The sequence below is a fragment of the Sus scrofa genome, chromosome 9 (assembly GCF_000003025.6).
Source record: "Sus scrofa isolate TJ Tabasco breed Duroc chromosome 9, Sscrofa11.1, whole genome shotgun sequence".
Taxonomy (NCBI): domain Eukaryota; kingdom Metazoa; phylum Chordata; class Mammalia; order Artiodactyla; family Suidae; genus Sus; species Sus scrofa.
In genome coordinates this window covers 21,902,301-21,913,625 of record NC_010451.4, presented here as the reverse complement: position 1 = coordinate 21,913,625, position 11,325 = coordinate 21,902,301, and the positions used below count along the sequence as shown (strand labels likewise).

Genomic DNA, 11,325 nt, shown 5'->3' with positions numbered 1-11,325 from the left:
CCGAGCCTGGGAACCTCCATATGCCATGGGTGCAGCTTAAAAAGACAAACAACAACAACAACAACACAATGTAGATGAGATACATGATGTGTGGAACAGAAAGACAATGTAAATTTTAAAATACAGCTTCTCCCTGCTTCCTTACTTGCATTATTTATACACATTATATATATTTTTATCTTATTGTACATAGGTAAATTGATACAAGATATGTTTAATCCTAAAAAAGAAAACCAGTTTTTGTCAGACTCTAATTCAACATCTTCTATTCTGAACTAATTCAAATGGGCATATGTTTCTATAAACTTGAGATTGAGGGGAGATAGCTGGACCATATACAGAAAATTATCTTTTAAAGATCAGAAGAGATTTGTAAGACTCCGTAGAACCATGGGAGACCAGAAAAAAAGTAGCTGATGCAATAGAAATAACATTAAGTAGAATTAAAAGTCAGAATATATGGCCCTGTCCCATACAACCTTGGATAAATTATCAGTTCCTCTTTATCTAAATGCAGATATGAGTTATAATAACCCATGAGATTCATTTCTTTTCCAGCATTCCTGGTATATGGTAAATGCTCAACAGATCATAACTATTATTAATGGCAATATAGTATTTGTTATTCAGTTAATATCCAGCCGGCAGCTTAGCTGTGTTATGTCCGATATTACTGGGGGAGCTGTAACAAATTACTGTTCAATCTCAAGCATGTATCATTCTGGGGAAAATCCATTCAGGTTTGAACTCACATGCAACTTTGGAATTGTTCATCTAGGATAACGTATCTAGGTTATCTAGTCATATGTTATTATCTTAAAACACCACAGAAAGAATACTTATCTTCTGTTATAGTCTATGCTGAATGCTAGCTAATTTTTTGGTTATACCATTCATAATCATTTTTAAAAATAAACCATTTTCCTATAAATGTGATAAAATTCATTGAGTATTAAAAATAAAAAATAAAATAAAATAAACCATTCTCAAACATTTACTTTTTTATGATAGCTAGCTATACAGGTATGTAAATAGAAATGTATTAATGAAATTATCTCAAACAATTGCATGGTAATTACACTTTTTCTCAAAATATTTTGAAATTCAGAATCAGTTACTACATTATTTTTGAACAATAATTTCAGTAGATAAATTCTAAGGAAAAAACCTTTAGACTCACCTCTCTGGCCATATTTAGACACCTAAACAAAAATTATAGGAAAACTTCATTTATAATGTCCACAAGAATAAGTATTTTAAATTAGCTTTTACTCCAGACAAAACACTTTTTTTGGCCATGCCTATGGCATGTATAAGTTTCCAGGCCAGGGATCAAACCCAAACCACAGCAGTGATCCAAACTGTTGCGGTGACAATGCTGGATCCTCAACCTGCTGCAGCGCAAGGGAACTCCAAACATTTATTTTTGCCATAACACATAAGTCTTTTTGAGGTTATGACCTAGGTGAGCATCTATACAAGCAAGCTAGTTATATGGTATATATATATATCAGATGCATTTGGTTTATTTATATATAACTTGTATTTTTACTCATTGACATAAAACAAAGCCTTATGTAACTATGACGTTTCTATAAAGGGATAAATGTTTATATAATATTATGACTACTATGTCAATGAAAATTACAATTTAATTAGTAAATTAGCTTTTCTGAACTGCTAAATAGTAAGAAGATGTTCCATAAAGTAAAAAGTTGGGTTTTTTTTTTTTTTTTTGGCCGCACCCACAGCAAAATTTCCCAGGCAAGGGATGTAACCCACACCACCCAAGTGTCCTGAGCCACACCAGGAACAACATCAAATCCTTAACCTGCTGAGCTACCAGGGAACTCCAAGGTAAAAGGTCTTAGAGTTTTAAAAGTTTGGAAATTATAATAATTCCGTATTTCATGGTTGGCTGCCTTCATCTCAGAATCTTAGAACTTGCCACTCCACTTTAAATAGGCTAATAGACAATAGCTCTGAAAGACTTTTTTTGTGTGTGATCAGTCTCCTTGGAGTAGGGCTTCACAGAATGAACTTTGGAAATGGTATGACATAAAATTTATAACTCGTAGACACTTTTTCTTTTAGTCTTGAAAACTAATTGCTATATCCATGATGATCTCACAAGGATTTTAGAGAAGAAAATATGGATTGATATCATCATTTTCAGAGCCATTTATTATTGAATCATAGAAAGCCTTCCTTCATCTTATCATCCATTTTACTCATATTTTCTGATTTCTCAGTGCTCTACAGCACGTTAAATTTATTCCCAGAGGTCAATCTGAGGGTTTTCTTTTATTTTTTCTAATCAACATGTTGGATGATTTCCTTAACTCCAACAGACTCGGATGAAGCAATACGTGGGAGAGTGGCATTAGTAGATGTTAAGTAGCCAGTGAACTGTATTCCAAGAGCAATAGAAGCCTATTGGCGTATTTTCTGGAAGTTATTTTAGAAATGTTTTTCACATTTTTTCTAATTTATCTAAATAATCAAAATTACATAAGCACATCTAATACATGTACTATCCCAATGCATTTCTAGCGTGTTCAAAATAATGCTTTTCACCTTTTACCTCCCTGTGGGTTGTGGTACTCTCTGTCACATGGTTTCTCTCTCTAAAGAGCTCAGATCTCATCACTAGTCCTAGTACATTCATCCTACTTTTCAAGGAGGCATGAAATGTATGCAGAGAGAAAAGGTGTTTTTCTGGGGATGTAAACATACACTCGAACAATCCAGGACAAAGCGGCAACAAAATTAAGAGAGCCTCCTAGCTTATTACTATTCAGCAGTTCAGAAAAGCTAATTTATTATATTAAATTATAATTTTCATGGATATAGCATTCATATAATTTATTATGTGTCATTCATCCTGTTATAGAAACATGACAGTTATGTATGGCTACATGGAAATGAACTTAATGAAAACCCTGCATATTAAAATTTGCGTAACAACCAGAATGCTCCAAAGAAAATGTTTTACTCAAAATGTATACGTTTAAAAGCAGACTGAAAATAAACTAATTAAACATTCAACTGAAGATTTGAAAAATAAACAATAGGAGTGCCTGTCATGGCTCAGCAATTAAGGAGCCCTACTAGCATCCATGAGGATGCAGGTTCGATCCCTGGCCTCACTCAGTGTGTTAAGGATCTGGTGTTGCTGTGAGCTGTGCTGTAGGTTGCAGGCATAGCTCAGATCCCATGTTGCTGTGGCTCTGGCATATGCCAGCAGCTACAGCTCTGATTGGACCCCTAGCCTGGGAACCTCCATATGCTGTGGGTGCAGCCCTAAAAGCCAAAAAAAGAAAAAAAAAAAGAAAGAAAGAAAAATAAACAATAAAAATGTAGAAAATACAATCAATATTAATTAAAACAAATATAAGAAAATAAAAATTTAACAAAAAATTAAAAGTGAAAATCAAAATCTTTCAGTTTGAAAAGACCAACACATTGGTCAAGATTAATCCTGTGAAAGGAAAACCACAATTAATATCAGCAGTGAGAAAAGAGTCATGGCTATGTACATAGAGGACATACAAGAGAAAACACTAGGGGAGGTCCTGCTGTGGCACAATAGGATCCACAGAGTCTTGGGAGCCCTGGGACACAGGTTCAATACCCAGCGGTGCAGTGGGTTAGAGATCTGGTGTTGCCACAGCTGCAGCTTAGGTCGCAACTATGGCTGGGATCTGATCCCTGGCCTGGGAACCCCATGTGCCAAAAAAGAAACAAAAAAGAAAGAAAAAAACACCAGGTAAAACTTTGTACTAATAAATTTGAAAATGTAGATGAAATAATATTATTCTAGGAAAAATATAAATTATCAAATTAAAACAAAAGCAAGTAGAAAATGCAGATAAACCAATAATGAGAATATCATGAAGAAGAATTTAAAAATATATAACTCTAAATAGCATCAGTCTACTAAGCACTATTAAGCATCAGTTGCTTTTGACTGTTTTTCAAACTTAATATTGGTTCAAACATAAACATATCTGATTTAATTTAGAAGCAATTCTTAAACATTATAAGCAATTTGTTTCCCTGTTTTTTGGCTATACCTGCCGCATGTAGAAGTTACCAGGCCAGGGATCAAACCCATGCGACAGCTATAACCAGAGCCACAGCAGTGACAACGCCAGAACCTTAACCCAATGAGCCACAAGGAAACCCAAGCAATTTGATTTTTTTAAACTCCAAATACACTTCCTCATATCAGATCAAGAAAGCAAGCTGTTTTTTCCATAACATATGATATCATTTTAACCTATCTTTAAATTACATTTAATATCTAACCTCTACATGAAATAATCCCAAGTCTTATTTTGCATAAAAACATGATTTTTCTTCCAAAGATAATTTAGAGTAAATGTTAAGAGTCTTTTGATAAATGGAAAAGAAATGAAGTTTGTCTCTATGTATAATTTATTCAAATAACAAATATGGTGCATGAATATGTGTGTTGGTGGAAGAGACAAAAAACGCAAAAATTAAAAAGCAAAGTCTGGTATATATTAGAAAATGGTAAGTGCTGTGGAGAAAAATAAAGTGGGTAAAGGAGATCGAAATTAGGAACGGGAAGTAATTTTAAATTCTTTTATCAGAAAAGATTTCACTTCCACGTAGTATCTGAGCAAAGACTTGAAGGAGGTCCAGAAGCAAGTCATGAACATATCTGGGGAAAGAATATGGCAGGCAGAGGAAACAGTAAATGCAAAGACCTGAGGAAGCAGTCATTCTGGAAACATGAGGAACTGCAACAAGTCTAGTGTAGCTGAAGGAGCCTGGGCCTGGAGTAGGGTAGCAGGAGCTGATTCCTGTAAGCCCAGAGTCAACTCATATAGAGGCTTGGAAGCCAGTATAAGGAAGTTGGTGTTTACAAATTTATGAGTTTATATCTGACAAACATGAAGGGATACGGTAGGACTCAGTATACAGTCCTTATGGGAAAGTATCAGGAAAATGGCTAAGAAGGTAAAAAAAGAGAGAGAAAGAAAGAGAAAAGAAGAAGAAAAAGAAAGAGAAAAGGAAAGAAGAAGAACAGAAGGAAGAGAGACTTAGATAATAAGGTGTTAAGACTTTAAGATAATAAGCCATTGAAGGTTTGTTTTTTGGGTTTTCGGTGGGTTTTTTTGTTTTTGTTTGTTTGTTTATTTGTTTTGGCTTTTTTAGGGCCACACCCTTGGCATATGTAGGTTCCCAGGCTAGAGGTTGAATCAGAGCTACAGCTGCCGGCCTACACCACAGCCAAAGCAATGCAGGATCTGAGCTGCATCTGTGACCTGCACCACAGCTCATGGCAATGCCAGATCCTTAACCCACTGAGCAAGGCCAGGGATCAAACCTGCAACCTCATGGTTCCTAGTTGGATTTGTTTCTGCTGTACCACGGTAGGAACTCCCACTGAAGGTTTTATAGAGTAGATTGGCATGAACAGATTTTGTTGTTGTTGTTGTTATAATGTATGATTGTGAGAAGAGAAAACAATGGAAAAGAATGGAGAAGGCAAGGTAGGGCCAGATGGATCCATTAGGAGGCAATCTACTTGACAAATAACGACAGCCAGAACTGTGCAGATGGTGGAGAAGTGGTAAATTTAGGGAACCTTGCAAAGGAGAATTGATATAAATTAGTGAGTGGCTGGCTGAAGTGAGACGGAGAGGGCTAGGATGACATCCGGGTGTTTGAGGCAGTGGTTAATAGAGAACGGCATCTCTTACTGATTCAGGCAACACATCGGGAGAAGCAGCTTTGTGATGAGTCCTGTTTTGGAGTTGAGATGACTGTGAAACCATAGCTAACATGTCCACTGAATAGTGGACAATAAGGGTAGAGCTCAGGAAAGAGGAAAAGCTAGGATCTCAGCCAACAGCAGGTAGTCAACACAAAAAGATAATTGAAAAGGTGTTAATAAAGGAAGTATTTACAAAGGTACGAGCAGGGTTAGGCAACTGACTAGGGATTGGGAGGGACCAGTAACACTAGGAAATGACCATGACACCTAGGATTGAAGAGGTAAGAGGGACAGGGTTTACTGTATGGGTAAGCCTTAAGCTGTAGGAGTCACCTGAATGGTACTGTGGTCTTTGGGAGCTAAGCAATGCCACATCCCCCCTGTTCAAAGCTGCCCACACATCTCCAATGGGGCACCTAGAACTATGGCAGTTGATGGAGATACACTTAGGAGAGGAATGGTCAGCAGCTGCTGGCCTATACCACAGCCATAGCAACTCAGGACCCGAGCCACATCTGCAACCTATACCACAGCTCACGGCAACACCGGATCCTTAACCCACTGAGCGAGGCCAGGGATCAAACCCTCATCCTCATGGAATTAGTTGGATTCATTCATTTCCGCTGTGCCACAGTAGGAACTCCCTTGAAGTTGATTATTCCCACTTCTCTGGATGTGCAAATATCTAGGAACTAACACATAAAAGAGAGGTACAGGAACTAGAAAATAAACAAAACTACAAGGCATTCATTTTATAATAAAACAATCACACATACATTGTGAGACAGAATGCAAGTAAATCTATGTGAATTTTAAAGAGAAAACAGAAGATGTGAAGTAACTTCATGTGTTCACATTCCTCTTCCATGAGGAAAAATTTAAGAGGCATTATTTCCACTTCTTTCATTGACCTTGATATTGGAGTCCACAAACCCAACTTGGTCGGTTTAAAGTTTGCATGACCTTGGGCAAATTATTAAGATTCTGAGAGCCTTGGAAGTCTCCTTTGTCTCATGATGATAACACCTAAACACAAGTGTTGTTACAAGGATGAAATGAAATCATTTATGTTAAACAGTCTAGCATAGGGCTTGGCAACATAGTGTCTAAATGTGCACTCTTTTCATCATCAGCCTTTTCAGTAGAGAGGTGGTTGCAGAATGTTGCTGGTTTGTCCAATGCCACAGTTATTTCATGAACAAAGACAAGGAAAGACAAGAGAAAGATGGAACACCTGCTATGTGACTGAAACATATGTAATGCCATTTAATCCACACAAAAGCCCCTGTGATTTAGACTGGAACCCACTTCCTAGCTCTCTTTCCAGAGGCATTCTGCTCCAAGCACGCTGATTCGCTTTAGTTTGGTTCCTCTTCTTGCTCAACATGTAATTGCATTAGCTTCCAATGACAGAGAAGCCCAGAAAGACATTCATATCTAATTTGCCCTCTCGCTACAGCCTCTCTCCTGCTTTCCATGCTGACAGGTGGCTTGCAAATCATACATGGTTTGGGATTCTGGAGAAGCAGAACAGAGCAGCTGGCAGGCCAAGGTCACAAAGACACTCAGATTCAAATGATTTATTTATTTAGTTACTTTGCTTTTTAGGGCCACAGGTGCAATATATGGAAGTTCCCAGGTTAGGGGTCGAATCAGAGGAACAGCTGCCAGCCTACATCACAGCCATGGGAACGTAGGATACAAGCCTACACCATGGCTCATGGCAACACCAGATCCTTAACCCACTGAGGAAGCCAGGGATTGAATCTGCATCCTCATGGATACCAGTCGAGCTCATTACAGCTGAGCCACGATCAGAACTCTGGGTTCAAATGATTTTAGAATATTAGAATCAGACTTGAAAATCTGACTTCCTTCCAGCCTCTTTCCTAGAGAGAATAACTTAGGATGGTCCCATATGACTTCTCACTTTTCGTAACTAGAGAATATCATATGCTCATGCAATTGCTGTCTTGGAAAACACTGGCAGTGAAGGAGTGAGACATGATACATGGCAGTATTTCCTTTAGCATTTTCCAGACATGAGTCTGACACACTTGCGGTTCAGAAGCCCCAGCCAAGGGATTATAGCCACAGCTAACATCATCCATCTGTGGACAACATGCTATAAATCCATTCTGCCAACAGATAGGCAAGGCTCAATGGGGTAGCATCTTTGGCATCTCTCTTTTGCAGTGTAGTGGGAGGGGGGAGAAACGGTCCTCTTTCAAGATTATTCCATTACACCCCTTCTTGCCCTCCCAGGACCACTGTGATTAGTTTAAGTCAGTTTGGGCAACACTGCTGCTCGGGAAGGACGTGCAGAGCTTCCAGAGACATTCAGAGTATGCAGAAGCCTGCAACCATCTGAACCAGGAAAACAACCCAATATAAACTCAACTTGCCAGATATCTGGCCTTGACAGAAGTGACAAATTGTGTCTGGACAAAGACTGTGCAGAGAAGAAGTGGGAAAGGATAAAGCTTAGCAAGTTTTTAGCTAATTTTTTTAGTTTAGAGTTTTCAATAGATCAAGGGTTCATGAGTTGTAGCCAAAATTCTTGCCAATGAAAGAAATATAGATTTGACCCAAGTTTCTCAGAGGACTAAGTATGGAAAGTTTTCTACAGAGAGTAATGGACTCAACACGTCCTCAGCTCTGTATACTAACACCATTTACTGATAGTCCCAGAATTCCTGTCAGTAAGAGATCTTCCTTGGTGGGATTTAATGGTGGCTGAAGCAAAATAATGTTTGTAATCAATGTCATCTATGAGTTGTTAGTTACTATTGCTTATTTATTTATTTGGGCCACACCCATGGCATATGAAAGGTCCCAGGCTAGGGGTCGAATCAGAGTTGCAGCTGCCAGCCTATGCCACAGCCACAGCCATGTTAGATCTGAGCCAGGTCGGAGACCTACACCACAGCTCACAGCAACGTGGATCCTTAACCCGCAGACTGAGGCCAGGGATCAAATCCCAATCCTCATGGATACCCACTGGATTCGTTTCTGCTGAGCCACGACAGGAACTCCTATTATTGCTAATTTTCATAGTAATAAATTCCATCCTAAACAAAGATTTGCAACAGTATTTGACAGGAAGACAATCAGACAGCTAATATGCTAAGAGGGTAAAACTCAAACTAGGTCTTCTAACTTTTGGTCTTGAGGTAAGGGCTACCTCCATGATACCCCATGGCTTCATCCTGTTCACTGAACTCTTGCTATCTCAGCAGTTTGCAAAAGAAGTTGCACTTTCAGGTCACAAGTGTGAATAAGTGTGTCAGTTTCTTAGAGAATAAGCACAGTCACACAGTTAAGCATTTTCCTCTCTCTCTCTCTATTTCTCCCTTGGGTCTGCATCGCCTCAGAATGGCATTAGCTGTCAGCTGCTATGGCTCCATAGGTTGGAGCATGAGAAAGCAGTGTGCAAGCAGAATTACTTTCAGTCTGAATAAGCCCTAGATAAACAGCAAATTAAAAGGCAAAGAGGCAGACTGTGACCTGGATTTGGGTCCAACAGACCTGGGTGAAAATTTGAGTCTCATCACCAACTAGCTGTGAGATCTTAGGCCAAGTGCTTTAATTTCCCTGAGCCGTGGTTTTATTTTCTGTAAAATAGGGATAATAGTACCAAGCCTATCTCAAGGTCACTTTGATGATAAAATAATGTAATAATATATTCCAATGACTTTACCATAAAGAATTATAAAATGGGGAGTTCCCATTGTGGCTCAGTGGTTAATGAACCTAACTAGCATCCATGAGGATACAGGTTCCATCCATGACCTCACTCAGTAGGTCAAGGATCCAGCATTGCTGTGAGCTGTGGTGTAGGTCACAGACACAGCATGGATCCCGCATTGCTCTGGCTGTGGTGTAGGACAGCAGCTACATCTCCAATTGGACTCCTAGCCTGGGAATTTCCTTATGTTGTGGGTGCAGCCCTAAAAGACAAAAAAAGACCCCCCCAAAAAAAAAAACTATACAATAATTAGTAGTTAGTTGTTACAAGAGGCATTCAAATGCTAAAATATTTCTGCTCCATCTGCTGTTGACTCCATTCTTCTACTTGCTCAAAAACTGCACCCTTGACTCCTCTCTTTCCTCCCTTCCTTCCTCTTTCATACTTTCATAACTGTCATTTGATCTACATTCAAAGTATATACAGAATCAGAACACTTCACACCAATCTACTTCCACCTGGTTCAAAATATCATCCCATCTGGTCTGGATTTCAGCAATGGCCTTGGAGCAGGTCTCTGCTTTCACCCTTGCCTCTCACAGTCCCCTTGCAATTTTTTCAGCACAACAGCCAGAGTCATTCCTTTCAATACAAGTCATGACACTCTTTTCTTCAAAACCTTCTGGGATCTTCCTGTATTACTGAGAATTGAAACCAAAACACTTAGAATAGCCTTCAAGGTCTTTTTATTCCTTTAAGGCTGTCTTGTTAATGAATCAGAACATATTATGTCAACACAGTGCATGGTCTCTGAAGACTAAGAGGCAATGAAACCACTCACCTGCAGCCTTAACCTCCCATGGGGCTTGAACAGAACTCAAGCCAGTTTCCTATCTGTTTTTATTTCTTTGCTGGTTTACAAGATGTGGTTTCAGACCAGGCTCTCAAAGTTCAGGAAACCAACCTTTTAACATAGGTGGTCTCTGGCACCCACATGGAATTCTCCAAAGCTCAAGAGCATCACCTTCCAGTCAAATCAAGGGAAGGAATAGAGTTGACCTCTGGTCTAGGCCCAAAGAGACCATGCTACAGTTTTAGGCTTCTGTGTCTAGATGCATGGTGTTCCCTTGGCCTGGACTGCTTTTCCCATTTGTCACTTGTCAAAATCCCACCCACCAATCAAGACTGACCTTATATAACACTGCCATCCTGGGTTCTTACGTAATTTATCCAGTCAAGAGTGGTCGTTCCTTCCTCTGCCCCACCAAAATTTCCCCTGCCCCCACCAACTTCTCAGTTTGTCTGTAAATCATTCTCCCACCCTAAACTACTGGGTGAACCAGCTAAGTACTGATACATGGTCAATTCCCTGAAGACAAAATTAGGAACAATGGCTCGTTATAATATTAATTTTCAAGGCAAGTAGGAGAAAGATCCTTCAGAATTTCATAGTGGGGATTAAAGTGTGATGGGAGAAGACAGCACATCCCTACAAGGTAAAATATCCTCTCGGAGAGAGAGCTCTTCACTCCCCTTTCCCACCCCCGTCCTCCCAGTCTCACGTCAGTGCATCGACTACAGTAAGATGCTGAAAGTTGTAGACTACACCAGCAATTCTCACAAGCAGGTCAGCAAGAGTGTCCAGAAGAACTGGGGTAAATTTTAAATACCTGGATTCCTGAGCTACTTCTCTGGAAGTCCCTAGAAATTCAGATTAAGTATAAATTAAGACTAAGGTTAATTAAGATTAACATCCTGAGCCAGGACCTAGGTATATAAGATTCAGCACCAAGTGATCATTCATTTAGGAGTGAATTTTAATACATTTAAGGGAAAATAGGGACTAAATTGATAGAAGAAAAGTAAATAAGGGAAAAAGTAGTAGAAA

At 39.1% G+C, this 11,325-nt stretch overlaps 1 long non-coding RNA gene across 1 annotated transcript in view; it reads right to left on the bottom strand.

Annotated features, from left to right (window-relative positions):
- LOC102160855 overlaps positions 1–11,325 on the bottom strand; it is a 156,890-nt gene that overhangs the window by 5,116 nt on the left and 140,449 nt on the right. The window lies entirely within an intron of this gene.